Here is an 18,975-nt window from a genome sequence, read left to right as displayed (position 1 = left end):
CTCCTAGAATCCCATTCCCACATCTATTCACCAGGTTTCTGCCTATATAAATTAGAAAAATCTTGTAGTTCTTTTGGATTATACATTCTTTCCTCCAGGTTCAGACTTTGTACTTGTTGCCTTGGAATGTGCTGGATCTGACCCTAGTTATGGGTCTAGTGGCAGCGAAGAGCAGTAAGGTAGGGCTTAAAGAGTATAGGTGTCTCCTTCAGTCACCTGTCTCAGGTGAGGCTATTCCAGGGACTTCAAGCAAAGGAAGCCCAATCTCAGACACAGAAGGGGAAGGCTCAGAGTGACTTAGGGGTTAAGATTCTCAGTTTCATCTGAGTCCACCTGGACGTCCTCATTCCAAGTCCAGAGGACACTTCCCCAATCCTCATCCTGACTTTCACTGTGGGACATCAGCTGTGAACTCAATCTACATTAAATTCTGCAACCTTCACAATGAAATCCTGTGTCTGAGTTAGTAACTCTGATGGATCTGGGATACCTTTAGGGGCTGTCATAGACCCTCTCTAGTTCTCTGATTGGGACTTGAGCTGAGATGTTAAAGGGCTGATTGTGTTTTCTTTCTGTAAGCACTCCAGAGCACTCAGAAGGAGGCATCTCACCCCACAGTCCTTGTAGTCATTGTTATTCCAGCAGCCACTTGGGTCCCCCAGTGTACCTGTCGAGTCTGGCTCAACAAGCCAGGGTTTCCTGAAAGCGCGATACGGCAAAAGAATAAGAAAGACACAAGAATTGAAAGCAAGGGTCAGGGGACCAACACCGCTCCGAGGTGAAGGTGCCCAAACTGATCAAGTCAGCTTTATTAGATGTTTTCAGGCAGGGGAGTACGTGCAAGGGAGAACGTGCTCTCAGAAGCATATGGAGCCATATGGCTGTTACACATAGGCTAGGAATGTGACATGAAGATTAAGAAAGATTTACTTTTAACTAACAATCTATGTTGCTGTCTAAATAACAAAGCTCCAGATACAAAACACATTTGACTCAGAGACACCAGGTCATGGAACAGTCTGATGGCTTCCCACCTCCAGGCACACATCCTGCTTTCAAGATGTTTTTCTGTTCCCTCTGGACTTAATCCAGGAGTCATATGTCTTGAGGTATCTTGTCTGCAAGATTGATAATGCTTTTGCATGCCTTTCCTGGGATCTGCTTTTTCTCTCTTGTACTTGCTTCCTACATCTCCCCCTTTTTTTTTCAGCAAGCGAAGTAATTGTAAGAAAGGCTAATTTTTGTTGGTGATGTTGTTGTCATCTCGCTGTTCTTCTCCAGACTACACAGAAGCAAAAGAAAACAATTAAAATTATAGCACAGGTTAACATAATTCAATATCCATAGGCCTTGTTCTGTTTAAGAGGATTTAGAGAGGATATACCATTAGTAACACTGCTGCTGCTGCTAAGTCGCTCAGTCGTGCCCAACTCTTAGCAACGCCATGGACTGGAGCCTACCAGGCTCCTCCATCCATGGGATTTTCCTGGCATTAGTAATAGTATCAAGTAAATTAGATCTAGAAATTATATCCAACTTTTTATTAAAGGTTTTTAATATATCATGTTGTATATCTTGAATATCTAGAGAAATATTTTCTTGATTTAATAAATGTTGCTTGATTTTGTCCCAATTAAACCTTGACTGATTGTATTTATGTGCTGTAACACAAAAAGAGGTGTAATTCCAATCACATTTTAATCTTAGCTGCTTTTGTAAACTAACCAGTTGATCTCCCAATAGTATTACTATCTGTTGGAGATCAGCCACCTGAGAAGCTAATTTTCCATCTATTTTTTGTTGAGTGGACCATAAAATGTCAGCATCCTTATGCCATTCTTGTACAAACTGTACTACTTGAACAGATTGATGTAAAGCTACTCCAGCCACCATAGCAGTGGTAGTGATAGCCATAATACCTAAAATAGCAGCTATAAGCATTCCAATGAATCTTTTGGCACATTTTAAACCTTTAATAATTTATTTAATGGCATACAGTGTAGGACTTTCTTGCCAAGATTCTTTGTAAATCTATTGGTATCCAAATGTCCACTCTAGTTTTAAGAATACTCTGTAAGCTGTCACTGGATGGGATAGTATTATTTAAACATGTGTAAAAGGAACACTGTAAACAATTTTACAAGGACTGATGCTAAAGCTAAAACTCTAATACTCTGGCCACCTCATGTGAAGAGTTGACTCATTGGAAAAGACCCTGATGCTGGGAGGGATTGGGGGCAGGAGGAGAAGGGGACAACAGAGGATGAGATGGCTGGATGGCATCACTGACTTGATGGACATGAGTTTGAGTAAACTCCAGGAGTTAGTGATGGATAGGGAGGCCTGGCGTGCTGCAATTCATGGGGTCGCAAAGAGTCGGACATGACTGAGCAACTGAACTGAACTGAACTCAAACAATTTATAAGTCCTGTAATTTTATCATAATTAGCTGGACTGACCATGAATACAAAAGGAAGTCTAACACAAGCTTGGATATTATGAGTAGAGTTTTTTGTAAAAGTTGCTTTAGGATCATTTAAAATATATTCAGTGTATCACCCGTTCCATGTCTCAGGAATTTTCAAAGCCATAGGTATTTTCCAGATCTCATTATTAATAGGATGATATTCATAATATTCATAATAGGATCTCATTATGAACTAGATATGGAAAGGGAGGGGCAAATCTTACCCCATGCAAAATCAAAGGTTCATTACCAAATGTATTAAGAGTCCCATTAAAAAGCAGAGATATTACTTGCCAACAAAGGTCCATCTAGTCAAGGCTATGGTTTTCCAGTAGTCATGTATGGATGTGAGAGCTGGACTGTAAAGAAAGTTGAGCGCTGAAGAATTGATGCATTTGAACTGTGGTGTTGGAGAAGACTCTTGAGAGTCCCTTGGACTGCAAGGAGATCCAACCAGTCCATCCTAAAGGAGACCAGTCCTGAATGTTCATTGGAAGGACTGATGCTGGAGCTGAGACTCCAATACTTTGGCCACCTGTTGCGAAGAGCTGACTCATTTGAAAGGACCCTGATGCTGGGAAAGATTGAAGGCAGGAGGAGAAGGGGACAACAGAGGATGAGATGGTTGGATGGCATCACTGACTCAATGGACATGAGTTTGAGTAAACTCCGGGAGTTGGTGATGGACAGGGAGACCTGGCGTGCTGCAGTCCATGGGGTCTCAAAGAGTTGGACACAACAGCAACTGAACTGAACTGAACTGAAGAGTCCCTTGGTATACCCAAGGACTGGGGATATTGGTGTCTTTTAATTTTGGAGTCCCTCTGGGTCCCCAAACAATTATGGGACCTTCAGTAGTATTGATCAATAGATGGCCTTCTGCTCCTTTACAATTATTCCATTGTATCCAATCTTCTATTCCATGTCCTATCCTCATAATACATTCTGGAATATCAGGAGGACTATAATGTATTATGTTATTTTCCTTTTCTAAAAATGTGAGAGCGGTTACAAGGAAAAAGGAAGTCTTATCATCTTTAGTAGATTTAACAACAGATAACCATTTTTGGATAATCTGTTTTTAAATAGATCTCTCCATGTCCAATGCAAATAGGGGTACTTTCAGACCCAATAGTGTAATTATTTAATATATATCCTGCTTCTTTTGGTTTATCTGGGAAACTTTGATCATAGGGGCTGGGAAGCCAAGTTGAGTCATTGACAAAAATGGGAACTGTTGAATCTTCCCATGTAACTGGTCGTAATAGAGGTGGGTTAGGGACATAGAAAGAAAGAAAGTGAAGTCACTCAGTCACGTCCGACTCTTTGCAGCCCCATGGACTGTAGCCTACGAGGCTCCTCCATCCATGGAATTTTCCAGGCAAGAGTACTGGAGTGGGTTGCCATTTCCTTCTACAGGGGATCTTTCCCACCCAGGGATCGAACCCAGGTCTCCCGCATTGCAAGCAGACACATTTACCGTCTGAGCCACCAGGGAAGCTCACTCCCAATATTAATAATTGGAATTAGCCTGTACGCTTACTGCCATTGTTAACAATGTTACCATGGCCAAGAACAGGCTGTCAGGTGTTTTGGCAAGTTTTCGCCTATGTACTATCTTTTCAGCTTCCTGGGATAGCTTCTTTATTTGTCCCCATGTTGGTAGAGTGGTGCTCTGTGTCCGTTTAGTTTTGGATGGACCTGGTCTAAGTATTAATTGAGACCTGGCTCCAATCGGTGGCTCAAACGGGGGATCTATGTCAAACCATGTTCTTTTCTTTCTAATACCAGATTTTTCATTTTGGGATACAGGGATGTTCATTGTCCTCTGTCAAAATAAGAGCATAACCTCGTCCTTGTTTAAGCATAAGCCCTGTTTTCCACTGTTTATCATCCTTCCACATTATTTTTTGGTGAACTGTCTGTGTTTGTTATTTTTTACCAGTTATTTCATGAGATGTTTGTACTTCATCCCAATGTACTTCAGCTGCTGGCTTTTCATTACTTCCCCTAATATAAATAAATAATAAATTTAATATAAAATAAATAAATTTAATATAAAAAGGGCTATAGCAAGTTTATTTTTAGGGAAGTTAGGCCCTAATGCATACCTCTTTCTCCCTTTTTGTTTTAATAATATTTGTTTTAATGTGTGGTGGTCTCTTTTTACTGTCATTTGACCTTGAGGATTATGGGGAATTCCAGTTATATGTTGAATTGACCAATCTTCAAAAAATAATTTTTAAGTATGGCTTTTATACACTGGGCCATTATCTGATAGTTTTGGGGAGTCCCATATATGCAAAGGCTTGTTTAAAATGAGAAATGCAATGGAAAGTAGTCTCTCCTACATGATATGAAGCAAAAATCATTCCTGAAAATGTGTCAATACATGAATCAGTCCAGAATTTCCAAAAGATGGCATATGAGTTACATCTGTTTGCCATATAACATTGGGGTATAATCCTCAAGGATTAACGCCTTCTGGTAAAGATGGGATGATGTTAGTTTGTTGACATGTAGGGCATTGTGGCAATGGCACCCCACTCCAGTACTCTTGCCTGGGAAATCCCATGGACGGAGGAGCCTGGTAGGCTGCAGTCCATGGGGTCACTAAGAGTCAGACACAACTGAGCGACTTCACTTTCACTTTTCACTTTCATGCATTGGAGAAGGAAATGGCAACCCACTCCAGTGTTCTTGCCTGGAGAATCCCAGGGACAGGGGAGCCTGGTGGGCTGCCATCTATGGGGTCTCACAGAGTCGGACACGACTGAAGTGACTTAGCAGCAGCAGTAGCAGCAGGGCATTGTGAGATGATGTCACAGCAACGATGTTTGTTGCCGTGAAATTTGAAATTTATATTGTTGTCTTCTTACATTGTATGAGTTAATTCATGAATTGAGTGGGTGTCATAAAAGAGATAAGTCTGGTATCTATTGTCTCATTATCAGCCACTAATGGTCCAGGAAGTTGGGAATGGGAACGAATATGGGTAATATAGAAAGGATAAGTCCTATTATTTATTACTGATTGTACTTTTTAAATATTTGATATATTATTAAATTGGACGTAGGGATTGTAATCAATCTGAGATGTGACTTTTATAGCATATTGGGAATCAGAAACAATATTAATGGGGGCATTTATATCTATCAAAACAGTAAGAATAACATCTAATTTAGCTTTTTGTACAGAAGAATATTGGGATTGTCAAATTTTTTCTATAGGGCTGAAATATCCAGATTTAAAATCTTTGTTTGCATCTGTAAAATAAATATCAGCATCTTTTATAGGGTCTGATTTAGTAATCTTGGGTAGTATCAGGGTATGTTTTTTTAGAAAATTAATAAGTTTAGATGACGGAAAATGACAATCAATATTACTTATAAAATCAGAGAGAGCCATTTGCCTTTCAATATTTTGCATATATAAATTTCAATTTATTCCTTTGAAAGAGGGACTATAATATTATGTGGATCATATCCGGGAAGATGTTGAGTACGATTATGTATTTTAAAAATCAGTTTGCTGATCATATCTATATAGGTGGTTAGCAATTTTACTTGTTTATGAGGTAAAAATACCCATTCAAATATAGCTTCTGTTAACATTCTCCATTTTCCTGATTTTTTCTTTATAACAAACACAGGAGAATTCCAGGGGCTAGTAAATTCTATGACATGTCCCAATTCTTTCTGTTCATTAACTAATGTGGTTAAACCTTCTAGTTTTTCTTTTGTTAAGGGCCTGAACTCCAAAATATGCACCAGATCAATTGTTCTAAAGAAATGTTAACGGGGCGGGGGTGGGGGTCAGGGGGGATTGGCGGCTGCATTCCTATCAGCTTGCTGACTAGCCTCATCTTGTCACCATCTCCTAAATTGTAAAAATTCAGAAGTAGTTAAACAGGTCCTAGCAACCATCTCCCAATCATGAGGTATCAATCTTTCTGCCTGTGACACACCTTGAATCAATCCCATAGTATAAAGAGAATTAGTTCCATATTGAGTACAAGCCTGTTTGATCTCTTTAATAGTTTTGAAAGTAAAGGGCTATAATCATAATTTAATCCTCTATGTGGGAATTGAGGTCTGGGTGGAACCTGTGTCACTATTACAGGAAGAGCTAAAGTATCTTCATCACCTTGTAACTGAGCCATACGAACTCCCCTATGAAATGGAGAGATCAGATTGGGAAGGGTTACTTGTGGCTTTAACATAAAGCCATCATCCCAAGGAGTCTCCAGATCAAAAGGAGGAAGCTCACCCAAGGGGTGCAGATGGGCGAGCTGTTCTAGCAAACAAAATTTGTTCATTACTTCCATAACATTTCCCTCTTTTAATTTTTGCTTTTAAAGGTTTTTTCTCCTCCTCTGAATCACTGTTATCATATATATGTAACTCTTCTAATTGTGTCTCTGTTTGAGAAGTGGAATCATCAGACTCAGAGACCTTGGATTGTAGTGGACCCAAAGCTGTGAGAATGAGATTTCCTAATGACCATACTGACAAGGGTATTTTTTCTCTACTTTCATAAGCTCGGCGCAAGCAATGCACTACTTCTTGCCATTCTTTATACCTTAAAGTTCCTTTAGCTGGATCAAGCCAATAGCAATGTTTTTCAATAGCAGAAAATAAGTCTAACAGCAGACTGAGAGACTTGCACTCCCGAGCTTTTCAACAAAGTCTTTAAGACTGGCATATATTCTGCATGCTTAGAAGGATTTTGCCCCATTGTTACCCTCATTCACAAATCCACGGGGGTGTACTTACCAAGTACTTCATTCGTTCATACACGGGGGTGTACATACCAAGTACTTCATTCGTCCACTGCACCAGCTGGATTTCCCTGTGTTCTCCACTGCTCTGAGCTGAGCCTCATAGGCTGATTTCACTTTCAGATCCCTGTTCGGCCGCCACTTTGTCGAGTCCAGCTCAACAAGCCAGGGTTTCCCGAAAGCACAATACAGAGAAAGAATGAGAAAGAGACAAGAATTGAAAGCGAGGATCAGGGGACCAACACCGCTCTGAGGTGAAGGTGCCCAAACTGATCAAGTCAGCTTTATTAGATGTTTTCAGGCAGGGGAGTACGTGCAAGGGAGAACGTGCTCTCAGAAGCATATGGAGCCATATGGCTGTTACAGATAGGCTAGGAATGTGACATGAAGATTAACTAAGAAAGACTTAGTTTTAACTAATGATTTAGGTTGCTGTCTAAATAACAAAGCCCCAGATACAAAACACATTTGACTCAGAGACACCAGGTCATGGAACAGTCTGATGGCTTCCCACCTCCAGGCACACATCCTGCTTTCAAGATGTTTTTCTGTTCCCTCTGGACTTAATCCAAGAGTCATATGTCTTGAGGTGTCTTGTCTGCAAGATTGATAATGCTTTTGCATGCCTTTCCTGGGGTCTGCTTTTTCTCTCTTGTACTTGCTTCCTACAGTACCTGCTTTAGGAGATTTTTTTTTTTTTTTTTTGGCTGCACCTTGTGGCATGCAGGATCTCAGTTCCCCAACAAGGGATTGAACCTATACCCCCTGCAGTGGAAGTCCCCAGGAGGCTCCTTATCACAATAATCTACAGCCAATAATTTGATTAATCAGGGCCACTCCATGCCATGAGTTACTAGCATCTCATTTCCATGACAAGGAGTTCAACACTGCACTCAAGTCTAAAGACAAACCCAAACACCTAAAAAAGGGGGTCTGTTTCCTGAGATCCCTTGTTCCAATTTCTGCATCAGTCAAGGTTCAGTCAGGAGACACAAACGCCACCAGTTACTTTTGCAGAAAGAACTTAAAGAACTGTCAACCAGGTATCAGAGAAGACAATGGCAACCCACTCCAGTACTCTTGCCTGGAGAATCCCAGGGATGGGGGAGCCTGGTGGGCTGCCGTCTATGGGGTCGAACAGAGTCGGACACAACTGAAGCAACTTAGCAGCAGCAGCAGCAACCAGGTATTAGAGAACTAGAAAGGTAAAAGGAATACTGTAGTAAACACAGAAAGCAGTTACCATCCCTAGGGCTTGGAAAATAGGAGAATAGCTCAGGATTAATAGAATTTAGAAGCTTGGATTAGGGGTCCCATGGAGCTGGGACAGAGAAGGCATTAGCCAGCTGATACATATATTTTCTTGGGCTGCAAAATCACTGCAGATGGTGACTGCAGCCATGAAATTAAAAGATGCTTGCTCCTTGGAAGGAAAGGGGTGACAAACCTTGATAGCATATGCAAAAGCAGAGACATCACTTTGCCAACAAAGGTCTGTATAGTCAAAGCTATGTTTTTTCCAGTAATTATGTGTGGATGTGAGAGTTGGACCATAAAGAAGGCTGAGCACCGAAGAACTGATGCTTTCGAACTGTGGTGTTAGAGATGACTTTCAAGAGTCCCTTGTACTGCAGTGAGTTCAAACCAGTTAACCCTAAAGGAAATCAGTCCTGAATATTCATTGGAAGGACTGATGCTGAAGCTGAAGCTCCAATTACTTTGGCCACCTGATATGAAGAACTGACTCATTGGAAAAGACCCTGATGCTGGAAAAGATTGAGGGCAGGAGGAGAAAGGACACAGGATAAGATGGTTGGAAGGTATCACCGACATGAGTTTGAACAATTCCAGGAGATAGTGAAGGACAGGGAAGTGCAGTCTGTGAGGTTTCAAGGAGTCAGACACAACTGAGTTACTGAACAACAATAACAGGTATGTCTGAAGAAGCATAATGAGGCTGGTTCTGAGATTGTGGGAAAAATGTAAACTTAAACAAGCTGCTCCTACAGGAAATAAATGTCATTCCCAGGGTGAGGGACTGTTGCTTGGGTGAGGCTGAGAGTAACAGAAGCAAAACAGAAACAAGCAAGCTCTTTGCGACTCCTTTAGACTCCTAATTCTCTTCTAGAGCCCCCTACAGGCGGACTAACAGAAGGTCCAGTGGCAGAGGAGAAACGTCCTTTGCAGAGTCCCAGCCCTGACATCACATAGCTCAGTTTGAAACTAAGACTACGGCTTAATATCAATCAACTGTGTGTGTGTGTGTGTAGCGGGAGTGGGGTAGAGTGGAGGGGTTGTTCGTGTGTGTATGTGAGTTTCTGTGTGTTTTATAAACCATTTAAAAATAAGTTCCCAACATCATGATTCCTCCCTCCATACCTCAGCATGCATCCGCTAAGAATAAGGACGTTATCCTATATAACCACAAAACCACTATTCACACACAAGAAAATTATCAATAATTCCCTGCTAACTGCTAAGTCACTTCAGTCGTGTCCGACTCCGTGCGACCCCAGAGACGGCAGCCCACCAGGCTCCCCCGTCCCTGGGATTCTCCAGGCAAGAACACTGGAGTGGGGTGCCATTGCCTTCTCCCAATAATTCCCTAATATTGTCTAATACTCAGACCATATTCAGACTTCTTCCAATTGCCCCCCAAATATTTTTTATTCCTAATTTTTTAAACCTCTTTTTAATATTTCTATGACATTAATATTTTGAAGAATGCCTCACTCTCTGAACTCATTGTTTTCTCCTGTTTTGTTTACCGAGTGTCTCTATTCCCTACGCTTTCTGCTAATCAGAGGTCAGGTGTGAAGGTTTAATTATAGTCAGGTTAAACCCTGGATGTATCATGTAAACGTCAGGTTTCATGCACTTGGTAATGCTAAATTTCCATCCTTAATTAACAGAGTGGCCACCAAATCTCTCCATTATAAAGGTATATTTTTCCCTTTGAGGTTTTTAAGAGCATGTTTTACTTTTAAAATGTGAAACAGATATATGGTAAATTGAGACAGTACAGTGAAGGCTGTACCTCCCACCCCATCTCAGCTCCACAGTTCTCTTCCTAAGAGGTAGCCACGGCTACCAGGTTACATGTCTTTAAAGAGTGGTTAAAAATGTGTGTGCACATAAACTTTTATCTTCATAATCAGTAGCACATTAGACAGACTCTTGTGTGCTTTTTAAATTTATCATACCTATAATAAAGTGGATGAGATGTGTAGAGTTAAGTGTCTTCTGAGTATTTCTTAAATCTGCAGAAATCTTTTAAAATACAAGACTTAGAGAAATTAATCTCTTTCCACATCATAGCAGCTAACAGAATAAAACATTTCTTTCTAACCACAAGGTAAATCTCATTTATGCAGTTTCAACAAGCCTCATTCCCTCAATCTGGGATGTCTGCGCTTCCTCTCAGCCAAAAGGCAGGGACATACCCTGTATTTCACATATTCCCTCCCAAAATTATGCTGGCAAAGCATGGCAAAGATTTGCCTCCTATACTCATAGGCTACTTTCTCTAAGCTTGATTCTACAAACCAGAAGGCTCTAGACTTTCTTAACAGAACATCTCCCTCAAATCAAACGTTTGTTCATTTTTCGATCCACAAACTGAGTTGAGAGAAATCTCATCAAAAGGTTTTTGCATCAGATTCCAAAATGAAGTCTCTCCAACTGAAGCCTTTCAAGTTACATCTGGAAATTGGTTGGATCTTTTCTGGGTCATTTCCCATTGAATAAGTGGTGTCTATTTTGGTCTGACTTCATTTGTGCTGGGACTGTAGCTGGCTCAGGCCTTTAACTTTCCTGAAACCTCAGACCAGAAAAGCCCCTTAGAATTCTCTGGTTCTTCTTTTTCTTCCCATGAAAACTATGCTTGTTGAAGCCCTCTGTCCAGCTAAACATGGCCAAGAAGAAGGAACTTAAGCCTGGGCAAGTTCTGAGCTCTCATCCCAGTGCTGCCCCTCTCTCACTGTGTGACCTTGGGAAGACAGTCTTGCTTCTGCACCCCAGTTCATTCAACTGTACAAGAGGGGAGATACTGTCCCAAAAGTGGAAGGCTGCAGCAGACTGTTCTTTGAGAATGTTTTTTTTTTTAAGTAAGTATATAATTGTCGGGTGAGGCGGGGGGGGGGGGGCGGGTATTATTATTAGCTCCCTAAACTCTCTGCCACATCCCCAGATCTGACTCATCTATCAGAGCAAAAGAATTTCTAAGAAGCACAACACAGCATTTTTTTATTTTTTATTTTATTGAGTGTTAAGTAAATGATATCTATTGTTTTAAAAATCAAATTTTTCCAAAAGACATAAGAGAAAAGATACAACTCTCTCTTATTGCTATTTTCCAGTTCCTCTCTCAGAGACAACTTCTGCTGTTAAAACTTTTTGTATATCCTCCTAGAGACAGAATATGCTCATATATCCATATGCACCTGTGTTTTCCTCACCTCTTATTTTAAAAATTTTTTTATTTATTTATTTTTGGCTGTGCTGCATCTTCACTGCTGTGTGAGCTTTTTTTTTTCTCTCGTTGTGGTGGGGGCTACTCTCTAGTTGCGGTGCACAGGCTTCTCACTGAGATCGCTTCTCCTGTTGTGGAGCACAGGCTCCGGGGCACACAGGTTTCAGTAGTTGTAGTTCTCGGGCTCCAGAGCACAGGCTCAGTAGTTGTCGTGCACAGGCTTAGTTGCTCTGTGGCATATGGGATCTTCCCAGACCAGGGATCAAACTCATGTCTCCTGCATTGGCAGGCAGATTCTTTACCACTGAGCCACCAGGGAAGCCTCTCCTCTTCTTTTTTAAGTTTGAATGGCAGCAAACTATACACACCATTCTGTTCCTTATTTTTATAACTAAACAGTATGTCTTGGAGAAAATTCCGTAACAGTATATAGAGTTCTGCCTGTGTGTGTATGTGTGTGTATACATACATACATATATATATATATATATATATATATATATATACACACACACACATATATATAATTCTTTCTTTAATTAGTCCCCTATTGCTTAACATTTAGATTGTTTCCAGTCTTTTATTAGTTCAAACAAGGTTGCAATGGATACCCTTATGAATATTTCCAGGATAAACTACTGGACATAGAACACCTATATTTAAAAAATAGTGTATTTTGAATTTTTATAAATCTGCAAAGCTTTCCTTGCAATTCAACTATCATCTTGTTTCATTCTAAGTGTTACAACTCCCAGGGCAGGGAATCTTCACTCCAGCATTGTGATCTTCCCTTGGGAAAGTAGCAAGTCTCCTTTGTGAACAGCTGTCTCCCCAGTGTTGCCACATATTAAGACCCCATCTGGAATGATCTCATTCTGGAGACTTCACAACCTCAAAGTCCCTTGTTGAATGTAAGCACTGACAACTTGGATCATGAACATTAGCTATTTGGAATGATTCAACAATCATTTTAAAACCCTCTTTTGTACCAAAATCTGAAAAAGGAAAGGTTGAAAAAGGCACAGAGGAAGACCAGGAAGGCCTGTATTTTAATCATGTGTGGAAGTCAAAAGATCTCGGGCTTTATCTTGACTTCACAACTAACTACCAAGTCACTGAAGGTCTCTGGATCTCTTTGTCCTTGTGTGTGAAGTGAAGACCTTGGACCAAATTATTTCTCAAGACCTTTCCTCCTTTGAGATTCTGAAGACTTCAGTTCAGTTCAGTTCAGTCGCTCAGTCATGTCCAACTCTTTGCGACCCCATGAATTGCAGCATGCCAGGCCTCCCTGTTCATCACCAGCTCCCGGAGTTCACTCAGACTCACGTCCATCGAGTCAGTGATGCCATCCAGCCATCTCATCCTCTGGTGTTCCCTTCTCCTCCTGCCCCCAATCCCTCCCAGCATCAGGGTCTTTTCCAATGAGTCAACTCTTCGCATGAGGTGGCCAAAGTATTGGAGTTTCAGCTTCAGCATCAGTCCTTCCAATGAACACAATCTTGATTCCAGCTTGTGTTTCTTCCAGTCTGGAAAAGGTCAGTTTTCATTCCAATCCCAAAGGAAGGCAATGCCACAGAATGTTCAAACTACCACACAATTGCACTCATCTCACATGCTAGTAAAGTAATGCTCAAAATTCTCCAAGCCAGGCTTCAGCAATACGTGAACTGTGAACTTCCAGTTGTTCAAGCTGGTTTTAGAAAAGGCAGAGGAACCAGAGATCAAATTGCCAACATCCGCTGGATGATCAAAAAAGCAAGAGAGTTCCAGAAAAACATCTATTTCTGCTTTATTGACTATGCCAAAACCTTTGACTGTGTGGATCACAATAAACGGTGAAAAATTCTGAAAGAGATGGGAATACCAGAACACCTGACCTGCCTCTTGAGAAACCTATATGCAGGTCAGGAAGCAACAGTTAGAACTGGACATGGAACAACAGGCTGGTTCCAAATAGGAAAAGGAGTACATCAAGGCTGTATATTGTCACCCTGCTTATTTAACTTCTATGCAGAGTACATCATGAGAAACGCTGGGCTGGAAGAAGCACAAGCTGGAATCAAGATTGCCAGGAGAAATATCAATAACCTCAGACATGCAGACACACCACCCTTATGGCAGAAAGTGAAGAGGAACTAAAAAGCCTCTTGATGAAAGTGAAAGTGGAGAGTGAAAAAGCTGGCTTAAAGCTCAGCATTCAGAAAATGAAGATCATGGCATCTGGTCCCATCACTTCATGGGAAATAGATGGGGAAACAGTGGAAACAGTGTCAGACTTTATTTTGGGGGGTTCCAAAATCACTGCAGATGGTGACTGCAGCCATGAAATTAAAAGACACTTACTCCTTGGAAGGAAAGTTATGACCAACCTAGTTAGCATATTCAAAAGCAGAGACATTACTTTGCCAATAAAGGTCCGTCTAGTCAAGGGTATGGTTTTTCCTGTGGTCATGTATGGATGTAAGAGTTGGACTGTGAAAAAGGCTGAGCACTGAAGAATTGATGCTTTTGAACTGTGGTGTTGGAAAAGACTCCTGAGAGTCCCTTGGACTGCAAGGAGATCTAACCAGTCCATTCTGCAGGACATCAGCCCTGGGATTTCTTTGGAAGGAATGATGCTAAAGCTGAAACTCCAGTACTTTGGCCACCTCATGCGAAGAGTTGACTCATTGGAAAAGACCCTGATGCTGGGAGGGATTGGGGGCAGGAGGAGAAGGGGACACCAGAGGATGAGATGGCTGGATGGCATCACTGACTCGATGGACGTGAGCCTGAGTGAACTCCGGGAGTTGATGATGGACAGGGAGGCCTGGCGTGCTGCAATTCATGGAGTCTCAAAGAGTCGGACACGACTGAGAGACTGAACTGAAATGATGATGATTTCAAATAGCGCCTTGATGTCACTAAACTCAAACTTGGGAAAAGAGGCAAAGAATTGGCTGCTGGCTCCAGAAAACCACCAGCAATGGATTCAAAGCAAGCATTTCCTTCAGCAAGCATGTCCTAAATTGAGAGGATTTCATGAAAGGGGAGAGATTTGAACCAGGGATTAAGGGAAATTGAATTAGGACACTTTTTAGGATAACTGACAGAAACAATCCAAACTAGCTCAAGCGGGGTGAGAGAACATAGAATGTGAATGCTTTAGCACAAGTCTCTGAACAAAAGGCTCTAATAACGTGGTCACAGGCTTGCAGCAGGCCCTCTCTAAGTGGCAGGCTCCGTGCCGGTGGTGGTCCAGGGCTCTGTACTTAGCGTTAACAGTTCAGAAGAGTGCCCTCCCATGGAGAGCCCATGGAAAGCCTGGCTGGCTTGGCTTAGATGGCTGGCTGGTTCACATCCAGCCCCTGGCTCTTAACTGGACACAGAACGAAAGGTCCACACACCTGGGCAGGCAGGGCACTGTTCCTCTACCACTCAAACACATGAGAGTCATCCAGTACAAATGCCCCAAAGGCCAGAGGGATGCTGGGTAGATAGGAGCATGCATTTCTATTAGAAATATGGGTAAGGCTTTGTGGAGGGGCAGGAGAGCAGGTAATAATTAGAGGGAGCTGCATAAGTGGAGGTGCAGAAACATACAAGGGTAAAGGTGCATTTGGGAGCCAGCAAGAAGACCACCTGACCAAAGCGGAGGGGGCGGGGAGCAGGAGGGGAGGCAGCAGTTTTCAAAGAAAGGTGACATTGCCCCTCTTGGGACGTTTGGCAATGTGTGGAGTTATTTTTGGTTGTCACAACTAGGGTTAGAGGCCTGAGTACTATCACCTAGAGAGTAGAGGCCAGCGGTAACATCCAACAGGGCACAGGACAGTCCCCACAGTGGAGACTCATCCAGCCCCAGACGTCACTAAGGCCAAGACTGAGGAACACCGTCACGTGGGAAGAGCAGGAGAAATGTCTGGGAGGATGACAAATCACAGAGGGCTTTCAGTTACCGAGGCACAAAAAGGCTAAGGATTGAGGCATTATCCTATGGCTGTTACACAGGGAGCAACAGGAAGATGTTGAGAAAGGCTCACATGGCTCTTACATACTCTGTTCCTGCTGCTTGACACCTCTCCGGCACTCCTCTGCCCTTGGCACAGCTGGCTCTTTTTCACTCCTGTGCGGCTCACCTTAAATGTTACCTACGTGAACAATCTTCCCTGACCTCCCAATCAAAATAAGTTCTCTTGCAGACTCCACACCATCATTTTCTCCCACAGTTCCCTCTTCTTTTCCTTCATAACTCTTACCATGATTTTGAATTCTGTGTTTATTTGAGTGCTGGTAAAGCATCCGTCTTTGCATAAGCAGAGACCTTGTGTATCCGTTCACAACTGTGACCCTCAACATCAGAGTGCCTTGTGCACTGTAGTTGTTTGACACAATCAATTCAATTGATTAGTTCATTTGAAGATTGATTATAGGATGAAAGAGGGCTGAGGGTAGGAGGTGGAATTGAAAGAGGAAAGAATTGCAGTCCTCTGGATTTCTTCCCTGCTTGTTCCACTGTGCACTTGTGTCCCTTCTCTGACTTTTCTGGCACCTGTACTTCACAGCATAACATATCAATTAGGGTTCAAGTGAAGAGATAAAACCCTTCTAGCTATTTTAAGAAAACGTGGAATTAATAAAATCAAGTGAGTTCAGAATCAGCACAGAGCGAGTTCTGCCTGGGCTTCCAGGAATGATTCCCAGAACACCAACCATAGTACTAGACCCCCAAACCCCCCTGCCCCACACACATCCAATCTGGAAGCTAGAGTTCAGGGTGACTGGCCCAGTCTCTGGCTATAGGAACACACCATCCTAGGTATAATCTTGAGACCAGGAGCTACCGTCAGAACGCCAGAGCCATGCTGTGCCTTTTGGGCTGATCCCAGCAAAATGGATTTCCCCCAGGCTGTTGCCTCCTCTCCAAACTCAATCAGTTTTTCTTCCTACTCAGTTTTGAATTCAGGTCTTGTACAAGCACACAGGACTAGCTAAACCTAAATCTCAAACAGGAACCCAGCAGCAAGGAGCCTAGCAAACGGGTTTTTAGTTTTCCAGCCATGGTATCATCAAGTCAATGGACATGAGTTTGAGCAAACTCAGAGAGATAACGAAGGACAGGGAAGCCTGGCATGCTGCAGTCCTTAGGGGTAGCTAAGAGTCAGACACAACTGAGTGACTGAACAACAACAATCTCTGCAGTATGAAATGGCACACTCATGAGAGGCCCACAGATGTGGAAAAGCAAATTTACCCTGTCAGGTACATGGCTGCCCCTATCAGACTGTAATCCCTCTCTGGTCATCCGTATCTTAATGTACTCATCCCCTCTCATTCAACGGTGAGGATGTTCTCCAGACATGAATGAAACTGTGAAATGAACTGAACCAAATCAAAGGGGGAAAGCCTTCTCATTTTTTATAGCACATTGCACTACTCCTCTGACATACTGTATTTTATATCTTAGAGTAATTTGTACTCACATTCATTTCCCTGTAGACCAGAAGTTCATCTCTCTGTCTCCACATTCATAACAGGTAATACATGTTTGTGGACTGAATAAAAAACATAAACAAGTTAGTGAAAAGAAGTCTTGAGCCCCCATGTAGCTAGAAGTAGCTCCCAGAATAGCCATGTCATGAATATTTTAGATTTCCTGCTCTGTGAAACCATCACCACTGCAGAGACCCACAGGACAAGGGCCCCAGGAATCTCCTCGGCTTCAGGGGACCTGGGTTCCAGGGTACCTCCAAAAGTTGGGAAAACATCCACTCACATTAACGCAGCCAGTAAACACTTATTAGATGCCCGGTGCTAAGAGTGGCACCACTGCCTTTCCCTATACTGTTCATTAACCATTTTCTTGCCAACAAGGGCATGCCAGTGATCTCAACCTGAGTTACACTGGAGACCCGTGGGGGGTGAGATTCTTACCCTACCCTAGGAGACGGGCTTTCCTGAGCCTTTTAGATTCTGAATGGCCTCCAGGCATCCTTAGCCAGGTTCCCTCACCTTGTCTATTCCTGACATGTCTGGGAACAGACCAAGGTCCCGTTTCCTGTGAACTGAAACACTAACTCCACTTCACATGTTATCTTTCAGTCAATTTAGCGCTCTCACCCTCTCAAGTCCCCTACACCTAGACAAGTCCCCGCCATCCCTCAGGCTCAACTGAACGCTGCTTCCCTAGATCTTCCCCTGACCTCCCAGTTTCATATTCAGTATCTCCCTCTTCTGTAATACCTTTCACATGAAACCACCTGAATCATCCCCACTAGATTCCATGTTCCAGAAGGCCAGGCACCAAGTCTATTTGGTTTACCTCTAGATCCCCAGGTGGCTCAGTGGTAAAGAATCTGCCTGCAATGCAGAAGACACAGGAGACATGGGTTTAATCCCTGGGTCAGCAAGATCCCCTGGAGGAGGAAACGGCTACCCACTCCAGTATTCTTGCCTGGAGAACCCCATGGACAGAGGAGCCTGGCAGGTTACAGTCCGTAGGGTCACAAAGAGTCAGATACAACTGAGTACGGGTGCATCTAGATCCCCAGCACCTAGACGGGGGCTGACACATACAAGATGTTTACTAAATGTTTGCGGAGCCCACTAACTTTCATCCTCAAATAATATTTACTTAATATTAATTCTCTACATAGCTCGATGGCTTACCAAACCTCTCTGTGAGTGAGTATCACAACTCCAAGGGGAAAGACAGGGCAAGTAATATAATTATTATTCTCCCTACTTTTCAGAAAGTGAAATATCACCTGGGGTAACTGACGAGTCTACAGTGGTGGAACCAGCATGAGAATTTGAATACATATCTGCATTCAAATAAACCCTGGGTCATATACCATCTGTTCATCAGATGCTCTGGCAGCCAAGTAAAATACTGGTAGCTAATGAAAGAGAGCAGGGGAAGGCATAGGGAGAAGCAAAAGCCAGGCCTCTAATCACTTTTTTTTCCTCTGGTGTCTGCTTGCTACCTAAACATGGTCACCCTGCCCATCTAGGGGCTGGAGTCCTCCAGCAGGGGCATGTCTCTCAAGGACCTGAGGCTAAGCCAGATAGTTAGTGAGGCCAGTGAAGCCTCATCCTCTGGGGAGGAGGGAGAATGAGGGTGGGGTCACAGGGGCCCCCAACCATTATTATGTATGTGCGCACAGTCACATCTGGACAAAACCCACACCAAGGTACATTTACATATAAACACTGCACAAACAGGTGCCACACAGTATCATACACATACACATTGATAAGCACTTATTGCCTACTCATACA

At 42.6% G+C, this 18,975-nt stretch overlaps 1 long non-coding RNA gene across 1 annotated transcript; it reads right to left on the bottom strand.

Moving 5' to 3' along the window:
• Window positions 1-741: 741 nt before the first annotated feature.
• Window positions 742-14,466, bottom strand: LOC104968959 (uncharacterized). The gene is made up of 2 exons (XR_807983.4): window positions 7,243-14,466; window positions 742-1,282 (listed from the first exon to the last, which is right to left on the bottom strand). It is a non-coding gene; the product is annotated as an uncharacterized lncRNA (long non-coding RNA).
• Between the last annotated feature and the right edge of the window lie 4,509 nt (window positions 14,467-18,975).

This window comes from Bos taurus, chromosome 7 (genome assembly GCF_002263795.3).
Source record: "Bos taurus isolate L1 Dominette 01449 registration number 42190680 breed Hereford chromosome 7, ARS-UCD2.0, whole genome shotgun sequence".
Taxonomy (NCBI): Eukaryota; Metazoa; Chordata; class Mammalia; order Artiodactyla; family Bovidae; genus Bos; species Bos taurus.
The sequence above is the reverse complement of the archived record's forward strand: the minus strand, read 5'-3'. Positions and strand labels throughout refer to the sequence as shown.